The sequence below is a fragment of the Macaca nemestrina genome, unplaced genomic scaffold, assembly GCF_043159975.1.
Source record: "Macaca nemestrina isolate mMacNem1 unplaced genomic scaffold, mMacNem.hap1 Scaffold_118, whole genome shotgun sequence".
Taxonomy (NCBI): domain Eukaryota; kingdom Metazoa; phylum Chordata; class Mammalia; order Primates; family Cercopithecidae; genus Macaca; species Macaca nemestrina.
In genome coordinates this window covers 119825-139661 of record NW_027257601.1, presented here as the reverse complement: position 1 = coordinate 139661, position 19837 = coordinate 119825, and the positions used below count along the sequence as shown (strand labels likewise).

Sequence of the window (19837 nt, the reverse complement as noted above, 5' to 3'; positions counted from 1 at the left end):
AGTTATAATTTACAAAGAATGTAAAGTTGTGTAGTCATTATTTTGCTTTTTTCTAGATGTGTCCCTAAACAGGGTTGATAACTAATTCTACATCACAGGATTCAGAACTGTACCCTTTTGGAGCCGATGCCTGTAATGGAGGAATTCTGCCTCGTCAGTTCACTTTAAGCGTGTTTAAAAGGTTTTCTTTATCCTAGTTGGAACCTGTCGCTATAGTTTGTTTTCACTGCTGAGGAATATTCCATGATGGAAACTGTAATTCATCTGTTTTTCATATCGATGGGCATTTGGATTATTTTGGGAGGGTGTGTATGTCTATTCAGCCTTCATTTTTTCAGGATTTTTTGTAGAAGATAATGTAACAGTGTAACATCCTCTGCTAGGGAGCCAACACGAACCCTGATTACAGCCACACAGACACTCACACCTTGTTACCAATACACAGAACCATTTTCTTAAGTTGAAACACAGTAGCAGAACCTGAAGCCATGTGAATGGGTCCTCCGATCTTACACTTGGAATTCACTTTTTATTACTCTGTCTACTAATTAGGAAGCGTATCAATTATACAGAAATCTGAGAATGTATAATTATACATTTATAACAGAAGAAAACTTATTTTTAATACCCCAGAACACATGGCTATGTTTTTCCCTCATGCCCCACCACTGTTTTCTTTGCTTGTAATGCGAAATGACACTTGAATAAGGTTTTCTAGAGACTGTTAGACTGGCATAGTTCTTCAGAGACAGAGGATGTAAAGCACATGGAGAATTTCTGTTTGTGGAATGTGATTTCCTGGTGGCCTCATTCAGGCTGCCGCTGCCTTCCCCTCTGGCCGCCTGCACCGTGGGACATCTGACGAGGTCCCTGTTTCATCCTCTGGAAGTTCTAAAAAGGAAGGAGAGGAGGGCGTGCAGGGTGTGGTACCTTTGTGTTGGTCCTTCGAGCTATTATTTGAAGTCTCGGCTGCCTTGGTGTTTGCTGCCTTTATGTCCCTAGCTCGTGGCTTTGTCCTTGTGTCTAACAGGCAGATGGATGGAAAGGGAAGTTGTATTCAGCCAACAGCTTGATCTTATTCTCAAGGCTGAAATTGACTGGGTATTTGGAGACTTCTATGTAAATTGGCATTTTTGGTTTTTAAACATGGTGTCTTATTTGTACTTCAAATGGGTAACGGGGTCTCTTGGAAAAAATATAGCCATAGAGCTGGTTATAAAAAAAAAAAAAAAAAAGAGGGAGTGGGTGTGAGAGAGCGGCTTAGAAATTACACCAGTAATGGCAGGCCATGGTGGCTTACGCCTGTAATTCCAGCACTTTGAGAGGACGAGGCAGGTGGAGAGGATGAGGTCAGGAGTTCGAGACCAGCCTGGACAACATGGTGAAACCCCGTCTATACTGAAAATATGAAAATTAGCCGGGCATGGTGACAGGCACCTATAATCCCAGCTACTTGGGACGCTGAGGCAGGAGAATCACTTGTACCCGGGAGGCAGAGGTTGCAGTGAGCCGAGATCGCGCCACTGCACTCCACCCTGGGCGACAGAGCAGAAACTCTATGTCAAAAAAAACAAAAAAGAAAAACCAAAAAAACCACCCCAGTGATGGAAACCTGACTGTGTCATCTGTGATGGAGATGGCGGATTATTTTGTTTTTAGTGACAGGATGAATTGGATATATTTGCAGTATTGATCTTGACAAGGGAAATGGTCAGAACCAAATGTGACGCCCAGCTTGGGCCTCGCCGTTGGCAGAAGACTCTGGTGGGCAACAGACTGGAGACTCAGAGACTGAGGGGCAAATTCTCATGCCGTGATGCTATTGCAGTCACTGCTTCTGGACTCCTGCTGGAGGGAGCGGTCCCCTGGCTTTACAGGCTTTGGTGCAGTGGAGACCTTAGGACCTGCCTCTCCTGGCACACCTGTGGGTGTGGCGAGCAGTGCCAGGGCTGAGGCACAGGTGCTGAGACCGGAACGTGGACGGGAGAGGCTGCACACGGTGCGCGGCAGGCATCTGCTCAAGCAGCCCTGGGTTTCCGCAAGGGGGCGGGGCGTTGGTTTTCCTCCTTGAATTTGGGTGGGGAGGGTGTCCTGGGGTGCTGTGTCTGCACTTGTGTTGCTCTGAGGTCAAGGTGTGGCCCCGAGTCCCTGTCCCTCTGCCAAAGTGAGGGTTTGCCCATTTTCAGGTCAGATTTCCCTTGGGTCCTGGCCTCTAGGAGTGGGGGGCATTCGACGGGGACGTGAGCACGGTGGACGCGAGTCGGCCTCTTCGTCTCCCTCCAGCTCCTGGGCTGTGTGTGAAGAGCTGCCCAGCGGAATCGCCCTCCTGCCTGGTGTTTCATTCACCAGAAATCATTCTCACTGTGGACTCTTGACTCAAATTTAATCCAGGAATGGAACGTGCTGTTGCTGGATGCCACACACAGCATCAGGAGCCTAGTTGGGGATTATATGATCTTACCCCACACCTTAAAGGTGAAGACTATGGTTGTCAGGACTCTGAGCCCAAGCCAAGCCATCGCATCCCCTGTGACTTGCACGTATATATGCCCAGATGGCCTGAAGTAACTGAAGAATCACAAAAGAAGTGCAAATGCCCAGCCTCGACTTAACTGATGACATTCCACCACAAAGGAAGTGAAAATGGCGGGTCCTTGCCTTAAGCGATGATATTTTGTGAAATTCCTTTTCCTGGCTCATCCTGGCTCAAAAAGCTCCCCCACTGAGCACCTTGTGACCCCCACTCCTGCCCACCAGAGAACAACCCCCCTTTGACTGTAATTTTCCTTTACCTACCCAAATCCTATAAAACGCTCCCACACTTACCTCCCTTCGCTGACTCTTTTCAGACTCAGCCCGCCTGCACCTAGGTGAAATAAACAGCCATGTTGCGCTCACAAAGCCTGTTTGGTGGTCTCTTCACACGGACGCGCATGACAGTAGTTAAGGAGATACTGAAGTCTTTGCCAGCTCCAAGAGCTTTTTCAGTTTGTTGGGCCATTTTAGGCAGAAGGAAAAGCTTGCTTAGAGAATCTTACAGAAATGTTTGGTGCAGCGCCGCTAAATCGTGGAATAAATGTGTAACTTTCCATGGCAGCCCTCTGGAAAGAGATGCACTTTGAGTGCACCCTGGCCTGCTCGCTACAAGAATCGGCCGTGCCACCCCGCTTTCCGTGGGTCTGCAGGTGTGCGTGGTCCATCTCCCTGCACTGTGGCCATGGAAGGGAAAGTGATCTGGAATGCTGGCAACAGTTCCCGGTGCGTGTTGATGTGTGATGCTTTCTACAGGTGAGAACACTTCTGTTTAATAAACATCTCATCAGGATGATTGCAAGATATTTGAGTCTCATTCAATAGTGTTTCTGGGTTCCTTCTGTTTTTAATCTGCTTTCTAGCACTAGGCAAGTGAAGACATGGAAAGTAATAAACCCATCGAACTTGTAGAGACGTGGTGTTGTGTAGGAGCAAACTGTAGCCTCTGGCTCTGTTTAAAGATTGTAGTAAACTCTTACCTGGCGTGGTCAGGGTGTAAATTATTTTGTTTAATCGAAATGTGAATGAGTCAAAGCTGGCACCTGCATTGTTGATGAAATACCAGATTTTAAAGGAACATGTCGATATACCGTAAGATACCAGCAAAGTTCCTCGCTGAGGTTCTGCGCGGGTTCGGAGGAGCTGGGCCTTGTGTCACCAGAGTCGTCTCTGGTAGCAGATGTTCAGTGTTGGGCATTAGTCACTTAGCCTTTCCAAGGCCGAGGAACAGTTCGCTGTGGTGTTTTTAGAACCTGTATTTTGAGTCCATTTGTCCAACTTGACTCGAAGTTGCTGCCCAGTTTCAGACCTTTGCCTTGCACCGTGCGCTCGTTTTCTTGTCCTCTGATAACTGCCTCAGTTGCCTCCAGCCTGACAGTCGAGCCTCATCGTTCATGGGCAGAGTCTCCGTGGTCGGTCCCAGGCCGCGACTCCGGCTTGCACAGTTCCGTGCCTGTCACCGTGGTTTATCACATCACTCCCGGGATCTCCCGTTTAGAGGAAGAGGGTCCCTTTCCTGCAGGCCCTGTGTGGTGTGGAAACCACCCCTACCTGCATTTCTCCTGTTTGAACTGTACCGTGAAGCTATTTCTGTTCTAGTCAACCATCAGAATTTAAGGTACAGTGATTTATGTAACTTATCACACGCTTCTCAGCGGTTCTTTATGAATTTCATTCTGTTGTGAAATGATTGCAGTTTTCATGGCTGCGCTGGTCTCAGGTTGTGGCCATTGGTAACTATCTTGAAATGAATTGCGTTCCCCATTGTGTGTTAAGGTTTTGTCTGGGAGCTGTTGAGGCCTCACCCTGCTTAGGGCGGTGGCTTTGCTCTCCTGACAAGAGGAAGAATCTTATTAGAGCATTTCTAATGTGGTTTTTGCTTCCAGACAGAATTACTTTTTTCCAGAGACGGCCACTAAAGTTGTAAATTATGCTCAGGAAGACACACGGGTCAGCTGACAGAGTGGAGTCCAGAACAGACCCAAAGAAGCAAAAGCAATTCAGTGGAATTTGAGTCTTTTCAACGAATTTTGCTGGAATTATGGGACAGCCATATGCAAAAGAGTGAAAACAAGGAGAAATTCCTGTATGAAAATGAAGGTGGACCATAGCCCTGAATGTAAAATGCCAAACTACAAAACCTGTAGAAGAAACAGAAATTGTCGAGACCTAGGGTGAGAGCTCTTAGCCATGATACCATGATCCATAATCAAGGAAGAAAACAAGTAGGTAAGACCCATCAAAATTAAACTTTTAATGTAAAAGACACCCCTAGGGTATTGAAGAGACTCATTTTCTATAGAGGGGGAGAAGATGTCTGTGAACCATGCAGCCGGCAAAGGACTCGTATCCAGAATGCACAGGACTCCCGTGGCTCATAACAGAGAACAAACCACCTGACTTAAAAGCGGGCAGAGACCTGAACAGATGCTTCACTGAGAAGGACGGGAGGATGGCCCGAAAGCATCTGAAATGACCTTCAGCGTGACTGGTTGCACCGAGATGTGCACCGAAGCCGCAGTGAATTTGTTCACACCCCTGCTGGAGCGCCTGACGTAAGGTCTTCCGACAGCCCCAGGTGCTGGTGAGGACAGGTAGTCGGGACTCCTGTGCGATGCTGGGGTTCAGCATGGTGCAGACAGCTCGGTGGTTTCTTACAAAACTGAACTCACATAAACGTGGGGCCTGGTGACCCCACTCTTGGGTATCTACCCTAGAGAAACAGAAGCTGATGTTCAAGAAAAACTGTGCCCAGATGTTAATAGCACTGTCTATAGTTGCCCAAAACAGGTTACAATGTGCTGCAGCCATACGTGGAATAAGAAACACCCAGCAGCCCCGAGGCCGGGCTGCTGATCACAGGACACCCTGGGTGCACCTCCAGGCACGATGCCCAGGAAAGAGACAGGCTGAGCCTGCTGTGCTATGACCTGCCCCTCCGACAATACTCGCAAAAGACAGACCCGTGGGAATGGAGAACATGGAGACGGTGGTTGCTGGGAATGGGCGAGTGTGCTTATGAGCCCATGTGAGTGGGTCTGGGGCTGTGGGACTGTTCTGCTTGTGTGATGATGATGACGATGGGAATATTTGTGCCGAAATTCACAGAACTGAACACTGTCCACTTTACAGTAATTTTTAAAAGGTGGTAATATGCTCATTTTCAGTACTGTTTTTAATGGAAGATGGAGTTTGCAGACGATTCGTTAAGGCAAGCCTGTCTCAGGGTACCCGGATTGGGTTGGAGTAAGCTCATTTTCAATACTGTTTTTATGGAAGATGGAGTTTGCAGACGATTCATTAGGGGCATGTCTCAGGGCCCCTGGGTTGTGTTGGGTTGGAAAAGCCTTCCCTGTTGCGGGCAGTAGCGTGGGGCATGGAAAGGATATTGCCACAGAAACACATAGAATCCTTTGAGGAAACGTGTGCATTTCTAACTTGCTATAAGATAGAATTGGAATTTGTAATGCTTTTGTTTTCTAGAGACTTGGTAGAATAGGGAGACAGTGTAATGAAAGCTAATTTTGAAATGAAGAATTTTAAAGATTTTCAACAGCAATAGCTCTAGGAAGTCCCTGGAAATGTAAAGATGTTCAGTAGCGATAGCTCTAGGAATAGTCACCCTGGAGTTGCTTCTTGAGCATTGGTTTCCTGGCTGTATCTTCCGACTTTCATTTTTAAGTTTTGCTGTGAGTTGGGGATGTGTGGGAATAGCCATCAGTGTTGGGTAGGAGTGGCCCTGCAGGGGTGCATGTGTCCCGAAGCCTGGGGCACTGTTTCAACCTAGCTTGGAACATGGGGACTCTTGTCAGTGGCTGGAGTAAGAGTACCAGCCTGCCAGGCTGGGGGAGCCCACGGGGTGGTCTGCGCACTGTCCTCCCTGCCTGCAGGATGGCAGCTGGAGGAGCTCGAAGGCTGCCTGCCTCGTGGCTGTCAGCGCAGCAGCCCCTCCTGTCACTGGAGCAAGCTTTGGATCCACGAGTCTCTGCGCCTGGACTTGCCTCCTGGGAGCTCTGCCACTGTCCTGAGGGCCCTGGTGCCACTTTCCCTGTGGGACCCAAGCCTCAGACAGCTGCGACTCCAGATTCCGTTGCTTTCCCTGACGTCTCCTTCCAGCACGAGTGCTCACCTCACTCAGTGCAGAGCCTCAGGTTCCCTCCAGATCCCCAGAGACGGAATCTCCCAATTTAACAATATCATTGGTGACAAGATTTGAGCGGCACTGATTTAACTCAGCTTCCAGAGTTTAAGTTCCCAAGACACAGTCCTGCTCCTTCCCTGTCCTGATCCTGTGTGGCTGGTGTGGATGCGGGGTTTCCAGAGGGTGGGGCTGAGGCAGTGGCTGGTTGTGGGGTTTCGGTTGTATGGAGTGGAGGATCAGTGGACACTGGCTTTCCCAACTCACTTTCTATATAGCTCCCAGTTTCTCAAAATCATAATTATCTTGGATTCCCTGTGAAACTGGGAGTCAGGTCTTGTGTGCAGTGTTGGGTGGCCATGACAGGGCAGGAGGGAGAGATGAGAACAGGGAGGACGGGTTTGTCAGGGGAAGGAACCCCTTGCCGAATCCCTGTGTCTGTTTTAGGTTAAAGACGGATGGCCGGGTGACAGATGTCTCACCCGTTGTGGCTGGACCTTGCTGTGCTGAACCCTGAGCAGGGGCCCCAGCAGCTGCCTCCTGCCAGGCCGGGGCCACAGGGCTGGGCTTCTGCCTCTGGGGTGGGTTGCAAGGGCTCGTGCCAAGGTACAAGGGTCTGCACAGCTCCTGTGTGACCTGAGGGACATGTGGGAAGCTGGTCTGTGCTCCTTACCTGGGAGAAGCTGAGCTCACCTGGGCCAGAGGCTCTGGGGAGGTAGGAAGGCAGAGGCCTGGAATTCCTGCTTTCCCCAGACGGCAAGAAAGCACCTGCTCCGAGATGCCCTCAGAGGCCATATATAGTCGATTTTAACATGAGGGAAGATGCCAATTAACCCGGCTCTGTGGGGAGCTTTGAGGAGTCCAGGCCCTGGGCCCCGGGCTTTTTTATATGTTCCTTCCTGAACAAAAAAACAAAAGATCCCTGTGGCTGATGTCCACTGCATGGGGTAGGACATGCCGAACTTGTGTGGGGCTTGTCCCTGCGTTTCCTTGGTGCTCCTCCCTGCCCCCACGGACACCAGCCGTTCCAGGCTGAGGCTTGTCCTGGTTAGACCCTCGTTGATGGGGTCTGTGATCCTGGATCGAGGGCCCAAGCACTTCTTTCATTATTAAAATGATTCACCTGAGACGCATGACTGCCTCTAAACATCTCGTGAGCATGAGATACAGCCAGTGCCACCGAACCAAGCTCAATATTCTAGTGTAAAGGAGAAATTTTACTTTTAATGTGCTCCTGGGACTCAGATGCAAATATTCAATTCCCGTTAAACTTTGAAGACCTTGAGAACCTCTGAGATTCCTTGGAAACTACTCCTTGGCCCCACGACTAACTCTGCTGTGGAAGGAGGCTGGAGTGGTCCGTGGGGGAGGACCGGGTGGTCCGCGGGGTCTGGGGTCCTGCTGCGTTCTCCAGGATTCCTTCCGTTTCATCATTAGTCCCAGCTCTTCAGCAGGTGGAGCAGATTCACTGACATTTCCATTATTTTGTTCCTGTGTTGACTCAGTTAACTGAATCAATATTTACCAGAAATAATTGATGGTGAGATGGGAATTATTGGTGATTCCCGGACACAGGGAGCCTGTATAGATAAGTGTGTTACAGTGTCTGATTTCTGAGATGTTGGTCCGCACCTTCTCAGGAACACACTTTCAGGGGTAGATTCCTGTGCAGGAGAAGCTGTTTTTCCCCGAGACGCGGTGGCGGCCCCTGCACTGGCATGGCAGGGTGGCTGTGTGACTGGGCAGGGCTGGACATGCTCCTGCCCGCCCCTGCGCTGGGCGCCCGCCTCCACCGCACATCTGTGTCGAGGGTGCCTGCCTTGGTTCCCCCAGCTCGAGGTCATAGAATTGTACCTTCCTTGACACATTTCTGTATAGAGATGATTAGATCTGGGGGCTGAATCTCAATCTGACATGCATGTGGGTAAATTATTCACGTGAATGACTTGGGTTCTCTATATTCAGGGTCAGGAGGCATGAGGTGGGTTTGGAGATGGCTGCCTGGCCTCAGGAAGTTTCTCTCAGAGCCTGTTTCTTTCTCTATCAAAGTAAATGATTCCTACCTCACCGGGCTTGACACACGCTCAGTACTCAGATGCTGTCTGGCCTTTATTATAGTTAGTATTTGCTGAACAGCGTGGCTGGTAAGAAAATGCATTATCTTTACAATTTATAGAATGTCATACAAGGCAAGCATGAAACTTGGACACTATCCTAATCTGAAGATGCTAGTGCTTACTCTTCTCCTTAAGCATTTTATTGTAATTCTGGCATCTGTCAGCCGAATCATATGACGGCACTGCACGCATGATGCCAGCCCTCAGATACCTAGGAAGGGGGAGCCTGAGGCTGCCAGGGAGCATCCCTCCTGCCTCCAGCCCTCGGGGGTTTCTCTCTCTCTCTCTCTCTCTCTCTCTCTCTCTCTCTCTCTCTCTCTCTCTCTGCTTCCCTCTGTTTCCCTCTGTCCCTCCCTATCCCCCGCTCCCCTCCCTGCCCCCCTCACTTACTCTACAACAGAGGCCCAGACTTTGACAAATCCCAGCTGGGCCTATTTAACTCTTGGCTGGGAAACCAGAGGGAAAGGGGCCCAGTTACTACAGAAATCCAGAGAATTGAAATAGAATGTGAGCTACTTGTGTGTCTTGTTTTTTATTTTAATCTGAATAGAAAAGGCAAGTGTCAAAACAAAATCGGTGCTAACTGCGCCACACAGCTCCAAGTCTGCCTTGTCGGGGCTCCGTGGGTTCCCACGCCCTGGCCTTCTCCATGAGCATCTGGACATGCCGTGGGCTGCAAAAGCATTCAGCTACGGTCCTTTGAATGTTCCAGAGTCACATTTAATAAAAATCTTCACATTCATCCATGGCCAAGTCTTGATTTAATAACAGGTATTGCAGGTCTTTGGGTGGGGCTCAGCCTCTGTTTTACAAGCAGCCACGCCATCCGAGGGGCAGGTCCGTGTGGGCTGGTGACCCAGTCCTGGTAGTGGGGGTCCTTGAAGTTCTAGAAAGTAGTGATGCAACCTGTGGCATACATAAAAAGCCTCATGTGCCCCCCTGAGAAGCTGGGGCTTCCCCTCAGTACTGTGGTGTGCTGTGTTTGTGATTGTGCCAGATGCTAAAAGGGTGAGGGAGATGCCTAAAAACCAGGCTCCCAAAGACAGCCCTTCATGTCTGGTACTTTCACGTATGTATGCACACCTGTTTGACATGTGTACACCTGCTTCATGCATGCACCTGTTTCATGTGTGTACACCTGTTCGTGTATACATCCACCTGTTTCACGCATGTGCCTGTTTCACACGTGTACACCTGTGCATTCACCACCCTGTATTGCATCATACATTGTATTTTACAGATTGCTTTTCACTTTGTATTGTGAGCTTATAATGACTTTATGAAGAAAAGAGGGGGCCCTGGCAGCCTTTGGCTCTGAGAAACGTGATGTCGCGGGAACAGATGAGACAGGCCGGGTGAGGCCGGCAGAGGCCGTCGTGTCCTGGGAGCCCGTGCGCATCCACTGTGCGTCGCTGTGTGACAAGTGACCCCAAAGCCTAGTGGCTTAAGGCAACATACACGTATGACTGTACAGCTTCTACGGGTTGCAAATTCAGGGCAGCCCTGCTGAGCGGTTCTGGCCCAGTCCCCTTGGGTCACCGTGAAGATGTTGTCCCTGTCCAGGGCTGTGGCCATCTGTAGGCTCAGCTGGGCTGGAGGTTCTGCTCCAGGATGCTGTGCTGACATGTCTGCGGGCGGAGGCCTGGTCCTCCACACCCGGCCCCTCCCTGGGGCTGCCAGGTGCATCCCTGCCCAGGGCCGCTCCTTTCCCCAGAGACGTGGGAGTGCTGGTCTTACACCCAGTGTCAAGGTGGCCGGTCCCCTGGGCCATACTGACCAGCCCTGAGCTCTGCGGGAGGGAGCATCCAGCCGTATGAGCCCCAGGAGGGAGGTCATGGGGCCATCGAGGGCTGGCTTCTGGGCCATGTGAGAAGCCTTGGGTGTTGCCTTAAAGCTGAGGAAAATGGCAGAATCTGGCTGGGAGCTGGAGAGAGAGGAGAGCATGCGTGTGGGTTTGCCAGGCCCTGAAGGTCGGGACAGGGCTAGAAGTACTCACATTCACAGATCCCTTCCAGGGTCAGGGCTCACGGTGTTCCTCTGTGACTCAAGGTACGTGCTTCTTGAGGGTGGTTTTCTGTGTTTTGTTTGATGCGTCAAGAAGAAGTTTGTTTTCAGTGCGGTAGGTGTTGGGGATGAGTCTGGGGCTGCTGATCCCAGAGGAATGTCCTGGAATGGAAGTGTGGACAGGGCGGAGGGCCAGGCCCAACGGGCAACAGTGTGGAGGGAGAGAGGCTTGTTGCATGTGGCCGGTAGATGGTGACGTGTTGGAGTGACAGGGTCTGTGAGGGAAGAGCCGTGTTCAGTCTAAGGGCATCGAGTTTGCTGAGTAATCTCTGAAATGTCCTGGTAGAGACGGGTAGCAGCTGCCGGGGCGTGCGGATCCCCCTGTCGGGAAGGTGCGGGTGGCTGCATGAGGACAGTCTGAGGTCCGGGTGCCAGAGATGGTGTCATGCGCAGCAGGGCCTAGGACAAGCCTGGGATTCGATTGTGGAAGAGGTGGGTGCTGTGAGGGAAAGGCGGCTGCGACTGAACTCTACTGGGATTTCCGTGAGAATGTGAGGCGTGTCGGGGGCAGGGTCAGGAGCAAAGTCAGGAGCAAAGGCTTGTTTCCCCTACTCAGCGGCTACTCCTGCAGGGCTGGGCGACAGTGGAGGTGGCGCAGGAAGGCGTTCACTGAAGCCCGTGTTCTATGACTTGACGGGTATTCCTCCCATGAGGGTGGAATGGAGACTGGATGCTGGGTGGCTTTTTGGGAGCTGCGTCCTGTGTGACCCCACGTGTAGTGGGCTCACAGCAGAGCTTGAGTCCTTCCTTTACAGATACTTTTCAGAGTTCGCCCGCCTTTAGATTCTCTGATTAACCTGTCTGAAGCGGGTCCCAGGAATCTGCCACCTGCCAGGCCAGGAGGTTCCCCGTATGTGGCTGGTCCCCTGACACCCTGAGAAACATGACTCAAGAGGATCACCCGAGTTTCCTAAATATGAGTCGCCTGCCTTCTCTTTGCTTTCATGCCTCCCCCAGGGTGGGCCAGTCCTGTCAGCCACAGTGATACCTGCATGCTGGGGTTACAAGGAGATTGGGGCGTGGTCCCCCAGGGAGATTCGGTGACTGAGGATGCTGTCATAGCAGCCAACATGTCCTTATTGTTTTCACTTTTAATGAAGTTCACTTGCTAGGTTTTCCGATGCACAATGGCGTCCTTGTGAAAAATTGGTGATCAAGGAAGCAAAGAAGTGTAGGAAAATGATCCTGTCCTTAAACCTAAGAAACGATAAAACAGCAAAGAGCCCTGAAGAGCCCATGAACCTCCTCATGGGGCAGTGAGGAGACACCTCAGTAATGGCTTAAAAAAAAAAAAAAAGAAATCAGACAATACTGAAGAAAACGTAAACTAAATTTTGGGTCTCTATGGGTAAAGAGATTGTGGTTGACATTTTGTAGGCATGTGTTTTTACACTTAATTATTTTTCTTTGTTGGATTTAGAATTAGTCACAAGAAACACGATTTTTTTTAACTGAAAAAACATTGGGGTAAGTATACGAAGTCTAATCCCTTTGTGATATTTCTGTACTGTGAGACTCCAGATACAAAATTGAAGCCCAGACTCTGACTCTAACGAACAGGAGAGAGAAGTGGTCATCTCCTGCAGGACGGTCTGGCCTCCAAGCGTCTGGCCATCCTCCCAGTCTTGGGCACACCTGCATCGCTAGTGCTTCCTGCCAGGCTGTGACCCTGTGCCCAGGTTTCAGGAGCACCTGGAACACTTTTCCTGGGGGCTCCTGCTTTGTCCTGGATCCTGGAAGCACAGGCTTTTGATGAAGGACTCTCCCCACTGCCAGGTAACTCGGTGATTGCCCCCCAGACTGTATTTCTCGCATGGGGCGCAGAGAGGCTGGGCGTGGTGTCCCGGCCCTGGAGCCAGCTCTAGGGCTGCACGGCGGCCTTGCCTCTGCCCCTTATCTGGGAACAGGGCAGTGGGGTGGAGAAGGGAACCAGGGTCTTGGCCCTTCTGTGTCTCAAGAATACGGGAACACATCATCCCACTCCCTTCCAACATTTACAGCCCAGGCTTATGTGTGAAGTATTTAAGTTATTTTATAACTTATAACCTCCCTTGACAATGATGTATTTTATATAAGCAGCACATAGAAAGTGGTAATTTTAATACCCTATCAAGCAAGATCTAAACAATAAGGAGCAGATATCACTGTAGAAAAGTTACTTTGTCCAGGAAACATTTATCTACTGCAGATGGAAATGAATCATCGCTTCCTCCTTGGTGGTTCCTGATGAGCCTGTGAAATTCTGTCCTGTTCACCACTGTTACAGTTACAAGCTGTACCTTTTCTTCTATGATGTTTATTTCTTGCCTGTTCACCACCGTTACAGTTACAAGCTATACCTTTCCTTCTGTGATGTATATTTCTTGAGGGCATGGACTAAATCCTAATTCCACAGTATTCAATGCACATACTCAAGAGACACTTGTTTGAATGCATGGATTAATGGAAAATAGATGTGGTGACTTCACTTTTAATTCATTATGCCAAACTTCAAGTGTTTCCACGCACAATTTTATGGTCCTTTGGATAAACTGGGCTTCTGTGCAGGGTGGTTAGAGATAGAGTGCAGCAAATGGCTCTGTGCCTCTAGGCTCACGAAGGGCTTGAGGGACTTGGTTGGCAGCACCTGTGTTGAAAACTCAGTTGCACAAATCCATTCAAGTGACCTGCCAGCACACACAGCCCTGCTTCCAGCTGATTTCTGCAGAGGCTTCTCCTGAACGCCCCAGGTGAACGTGGGTTCAGCCAGCACTGCTGGGCTTCCACAGCAAGCCAAGTGCAGGGACGAGGGAGAAGGGGGCAGGACCCGACTCTTCCTGGGCCCCAGCGCCTGTGTGGGGACGCTGCCTGGCCTAGCTCTTCTTGGGGAGGTCAGGAAAACGATGGCATGGAGGGTGTATTGGCATGAGCCGCTTCCTCAAATATGGATCCCAGGTCTGTGTGGGAGGCAAAATAGAAACTTATGTGGATATTGTCAGTAACATAGCAAATATGGGCTTCTTCCCTAGGGTGGCTGACCCTCTCATCTGCTGAGCAAAGGCCTGGCCCGGCCTTCTGGGCCTCCACAGTGAGCTTTTCCCAAGCTCTGTCCACTCCATGAAGATGGTGGGAGCCAGGGCAAACATGGGGTGTTTGTCACTTTTTTTTTTTTTTTTTTTTTTGAGACGGGAGTGTTGCTCTGTCACCCAGGCTGGAATGCAGTCGTGCTGTCTCCGCTCAATGTAACCTCCGCCTCCAGGGTTCATTCCACTCTCCTGCCTCAGCCTCCTGAGTAGCTGGGACTACAGGTGCCCGCCACTATGCCGAGCTAATTTTTTGTGCTTTTAGTAGAGACGGGGTTTCACCATGTTGGCCAGGATGGTCTCAATCTCCTGACCTCGTGTTCTGCCCTCCTCGGCCTCCCAAAGTGCTGGGATTACAGGCGCGAGCCACCGTACCCGGCCAGGTGTTTCAGTTTTTGAAAGCTACATTTAAGGAATGAAATAGACCAAACAATTACTTATTTTTGAATATTGAATACTTAGTCTACCAGAACACTTAAATGTAGTTAATGTATTTGAATAATAAGGAAGAACTTTCCCTCTGTTTCCAAAGCAAAAGTATAAACAACCTTGTACTTGGCAGGGACTTCACTCTGTTTCTAAAAAAGCCAGCAAGCACTTTTCCTGAAATAGACCCATCTCTTCTTCTGCATAGACCCTATTAACTTACATTTCTGCTGTATCCCGATGTGATAGATTATAGAAAATTTCTTGCTACTGGAACTTGCACGATGCTTTCCTTGTAAACATCAGATAGAAAGTATGGATTGTAAATCTCAGATTAGTTGCCATCCTTGGTCTTGGTAGAGCTGCCACCAACAGCCTCCATCAGTTACAACAGAGTGCATCTCCCCAGCAACCCGGCTTAGATTGCAGACCGAGCCAGGCTCACCGAGGATTCAGTGCAACGTCTTCCGAAGCTGTAGCCACTGCTCTCGGAGAAGACTTGAGAAGCCCTCCCTTTGATGCCTGCACGTGGCTGTTCTCAGATCACAGCAGCTGCAGCAGCATCTCGGAGGATGCCGGCAGGGGTGTCCTGGGTAGTGACACCACGGGTTGGGGCCTGCAGTGTCTGAATGAAATGGGCTGTGACACCGAGCAACCTAGAGGAGTCTGCAGCCACATTTCAAAGGTGCAGTGGCCCGAGGTGAACCCCAGAGCCTGAGGAGCCTGGAGTTGACCTGTCATGACTCCATTGAGAGAGCTGGCTGAATTCTGTACCTGTGCGGGCAAAAGATGGCTGTTTCTGCTTGGCCCCTTCCCAGGCCAGGGCTGGGGAGGTTGTCTGCACAGCTAGTGGGAGCTTGACTCTGTTCACACTCGGGGCTGAGTCCCTCAGCTTTCTGTGAGCCCAGGGAAGGTAGACATGCCGAGCTCTCCTGGAAGAGGCCCCTGATGAGTCGAAGCTGAGCTTCAGGACCTTGTGGTGTGCGAGGCAGGTCAGAGTCGGTGCATGCTGCGTGGGGGCCCGGCTGCTGTTGTCACTAATTGGGCTCAGCAGACGCTGCCAGTGGACGTGGCTCCTGTGGTACTTGGTTTTCTCCTCACAGGAGTGGGTTTCCCTGCTGTGACAGTGTCGGTGCTATGACAGGCAGCATGGCAGGAGGAAGGCACTTGTGGGGTTTTGCCCTGAGGCCCCTTTCCTCTTGAGGAGCAAGAAGGGGGTTTGGAATCCTGCTTCCGGCTGCATTCCCTTGCTAGGTTCTTGGCCTCGGGGGCGGGAGAAGCTGAGTGCAGGCCTGAAGCCTGGACCGCTTCCACAGCCTCCGCGGTGCTTGTGGTGGTATGCGGGACGTGGCCCTTGGAACTCCAAGCCCTACCCTGACATGCCCGCCCATTGGGGCATCTCAGGCACCTGCTGTGTGCCAGGCTTCGTGGTGGGGTGGGTGGTAGCAAGGGCTATGGGATAGAGGGGGCACCGTACCCGGATGATGAGAAGCATCAGGGAGGCACTTCAGGCAGTCGCAGCAGAGCTGAGACCTGCAAGGAGGAAACTGACTGTGGGTGTTGGGGTTCAGGGAGCTCCCTCTACCAGAGCCACAGCGGCCAGTGAGGGCTTCCCAGGGAAGCCATGTGCACGGTTTGCATCAGGTGTGCAGGTGTGCCGGGCTGTGCTGCCCTTCTCAGTCCTGGCTGGGCCTGGGGTCCCAGAGGGAATGGAGGGTCCTCGCATCTTCCTTTTCTTACTTCCCTGTTGCTTCCTGGTCAAGGGATGTTTGTTTATTGTAACTCCGGCAGTTATTCTGAATATTAAGAGACGCTTCACAAAATTGTAGGGAGAGGGGGACTAGGGATTCATTTTTTTTTTCTCCCCGATTTTACACGGAGGCTTCAGCTGTCCCTTAGTGTGGAGGCAGAGTGCAGATGCTCTGCAGTTATCTGTACAGGAAGAGAAGAGGTGCTGGGAAGTCACTGATCTGATCATTGCAATAGCACTGACATTTTTAAATGAGAGAATGCTGATGTCTATAATAAGCAGAGTAAAACTTCAGTAGCTTCGATATAAAGATGTCGAGATGATCTTAGAGCCACTTCGTCCGTAGATCCTTCTGCAGTGTGGAGTGTGACATCTCCACCAGCCTCTGGTCCATGGCCGCCTGTGGGTAACTGAATGCTTGAAGTGCAAATGAGAAACTGAACTTCTAATTGCATTTAGTTTTAGTCAAATTTAAACAGCTATATGGGCCGAGCACCGTGGCTCTTGCCTGTATTCCCAGCAGTTTGGGAGGTCGAGGCGTGTGGATCACATGAGGTCAGGCATTCGAGACCAGCCTGGCCAACAGGGTGAAATCCTGTCTCTACTGAAAATACAAAAAGTGAGCCGGGCCTGGTGACAGGCGCCTGTAATCCCAGCTACTCGGGAGGCCGAGGCAGGAGAATCACTTGAACTCCAGAGGCAGAGGTTGCAACGAGCTGAGATTGTGCCACTGCACTCCAGCCTGGGTGACAGAGGGAGACTGTCTTAAGAAAAAACAGATTTTAAAAAACCCTGTATGCCGTTAGTTGCTTCTGTAGGAGATGCATGGTTCCAGAAGGTAGACTTTGTGTTGAGAATTCTGCAGCGTCAGGCTGGAGACAGTCTCCCTTCCTAGCAGCGTGGGCCCCTGGGCTGCTCTTCTACCAGAATGGATGGTGGCATCTCTGGGAGATATCTGTGGACTCAGATATCTGTGGATTAGTGACTTGTGTTACTCACAGATACTTAATTTTATGGGTAAATGAATACCTGGACTTGCTGCAACTTCAGGGCGAGATTCGGGAGTAGGGAGTGAAAAGTGACGAGGGGACCCAGGGCTTGTCCTGCCACCCCCAGGACCTGGTCAGGGCGCCTTCCCGTCTGAAGCCCCGGCACCTGATTGGGGCGCCCCTCCCTCCTGAAGCCCCCAGCACCTGGTCGGGGGCACCCCTCCCCTCTGAAGCCCCCAGACCCTCCTGGCCTGCGGTGCTGCTTCTCCAAATGCTGCCCTTGGCTGTTTTCGAGGAGTCACTGGCACCCGAGCAGGCTGCGTGTGTCACTTCTTCATGGATCTGGGGTGTCAGTGAAGTTCATTTTTCTCGTCTTCCTCATGTGCCACATCTCACCTGTTTGTCCGAGTTCGTGTGTGTGCATGTTGTGCGTTCTCAGGCTGTACTCAGTGCTTAGGTGACAAGAACGTCTTAGAGCAACGGACTGTCTGCTCCTAAAGGACGCTGTGTGTTAATCGAGACACGGTTTACTTGTGGGGTTTAAATTTCCTGGGTGTGTTGGAGGCAATTAGGGGGAAACAAGCTCTAAAAAAGCCCCTGGGAATGAGGAGGACAATAATGAAAACAATAACTTTATACACACTTAGCAGTTGATTTAATTTGAAGGTGAATTTTGCATTTTGGGGACTCCTAAAGCTACTGTTCGTAGGGATTCCTTGATGAGCTGCTTGTTTTCTGTCAAGTAGAAAGTAAAGTGGATCAGTTTTGCCTTTAATTCTGACTGACTAGAATCTACTTCCCTTTTCCCCCCATTCATGTTAGGGTGGGGATTGGACTAGAAGAGCTGTAGGATCTATTTCTGATCTTAAATGAATTTTTTCTTGACTCACTTTTATTTTATTGGTGAGCTGCTATTTCTTCCTTCAACGCACTGTTCTTTGGTTTGGGAAATGTGCTATATTTGTACCGTGCTTTAAATGTACACAATGGTTCTAAATTGCTACTTTAGATATAACATCTTAGTTAAAATGTCATCCATACATCAGGCACAGTCTGAGGCCTGGAGACCCCTCTTGTCACTTCCTTCCAGCCGTATCTCCTTCCCTGGCCACGTTGCCTCTGGCCACGTCTCCTCCCCCCACCACGTCACCTCTGGCCTCCCTGCCTGCCTTCCTTCCTCCCTCCTGGTGGCCTCCATGGCTCCTGCTGACTGCCCTCCCGAGGGTCTGTTCAAGGCTCCTTCCCCGTTTTCTGCTCCTGAGTGGGTCTCGGGGCCTGGATGTTTCCCATTCAGTTCATTATTTCCAGAGGGGCAGATGATACTACTCACAATATCCTAAACAGGCTGTGAGTCCACCATGGCTCCTAATAGCCAAGGCGGGGGGAGGGGGGTGGCTATTACTCCCCACCTCGCAGGGGGTGCCTCACTCCGGGACAGAAATGCACAGCCCACTGTGCCTGTAGTTTGTCTTCTAGGAATGGACCTCTTCTTGTACGGCCTCTCAGATGAGATGAAGCAGGCCCACAGGGAGCAGCTCTTCACTGTCAGCTATAGGTGAGTGGGGAGCGGGGGAGACGGTGTCTGGGAATGGAGGCCTTAACGGCACTGACGCAGAAGCCAGTCCTCGCTGACCTCGCCTGCCTTCCCCTCGGGTTCTCGGCACTGGGAAGAGCATGCACGGCCTGGCCATACTCGGACCCGAGAACCCCAAAATCGCCAAGGACCCATCCTGGATCATCAGATGAGTGGCCCTGGCACGCCCGACTGTGCAGGAGCCCCTGAGAAAATCGGCCTCTAGAGCTGAATATGAAAAGTCAGAAATGCTACTGCTTTTTCCAAGAACATTATGTCATTCTTAAGGTTTTGCCACTGACTGGCAAGTCAGTCTTAAGAGCAACCAGGAAGACATTCATTGAAAGAGTTATGCACAAAGTGCCAAAGATGCACCACATAGAATTTACTTTCTACTGACAAAGGCTAGTTTTACCTCATTAGTTCTAGAATATTTAAGAATCTAAAAGGGCAACTCTGACTTAACCTCTGCTTGAGTCATTATTTTAAGTAGCATTTAGGGCCTTTATTAAAAAGCAGAAGTAGAATGAAAAGGCACACAAAGGTGTCCCACCTCCGCCTGTGCTGATTCATGAAACTGATCACACCGAGGCCCTGTGGGAGCATCCTCCTAACAGACGGAAGTTCAACAGGGCGGCCGAATGGAAGCAGTCCCTGAGAAGCAGATGGGCTGGGGTGAGTAAGTGCTCGCTTCGTCTTTACAGAGCCAGAAAGGAAAGCCTCCACGCCAGCTCTTGGCCGTTGGACTCCGATTTCCCAAACAGCTGGTTTTTGGTGTCTCCTCTCCCTCCATACAGCTCTCCGCCCACGTTTCTGAGGTACAGCTGTGGTCTCTTGCAGTCTAGAACTGAGGCAGAAACACTGTCCCCACAGGAGGGGGGCCCACGAGGGTGGCAGGGCTGTCACCCCTGCACCCATGTCTACTCTGGCAAGAGTCATTGGAGAGTTCCAAATTAGGGCCCAGTGAGGACCGTGGCTTGGACTGGACGAGAAGCTGGCTATCAGATTTTTCAAACCCCCACCGTGGTGGTTTTAACATGCAGCTAGGATTGCAATCAAGAAGGCTGAGTAGATAAGATTCATGTGTTCTCTTTTACTTTCTAAGGAGAGCAGGAGCCTGGGGTCCAGGCCCAGGGTCCTGGCCTGCTGCTGTGGATGGAAACTGACACGTGACAAATATGTAACA

At 50.6% G+C, this 19837-nt stretch overlaps 1 long non-coding RNA gene across 1 annotated transcript in view; it reads left to right on the top strand.

The window, feature by feature from the left end:
* Nucleotides 1-19837, top strand: part of LOC139361250 (uncharacterized) — a 39680-nt gene that overhangs the window by 13814 nt on the left and 6029 nt on the right. The window contains exons 2-3 of the long non-coding RNA XR_011618809.1: nt 18543-19469; nt 19757-19837. This is a non-coding gene — a long non-coding RNA (uncharacterized lncRNA). The remainder of the gene's footprint in view (nt 1-18542; nt 19470-19756) is intronic.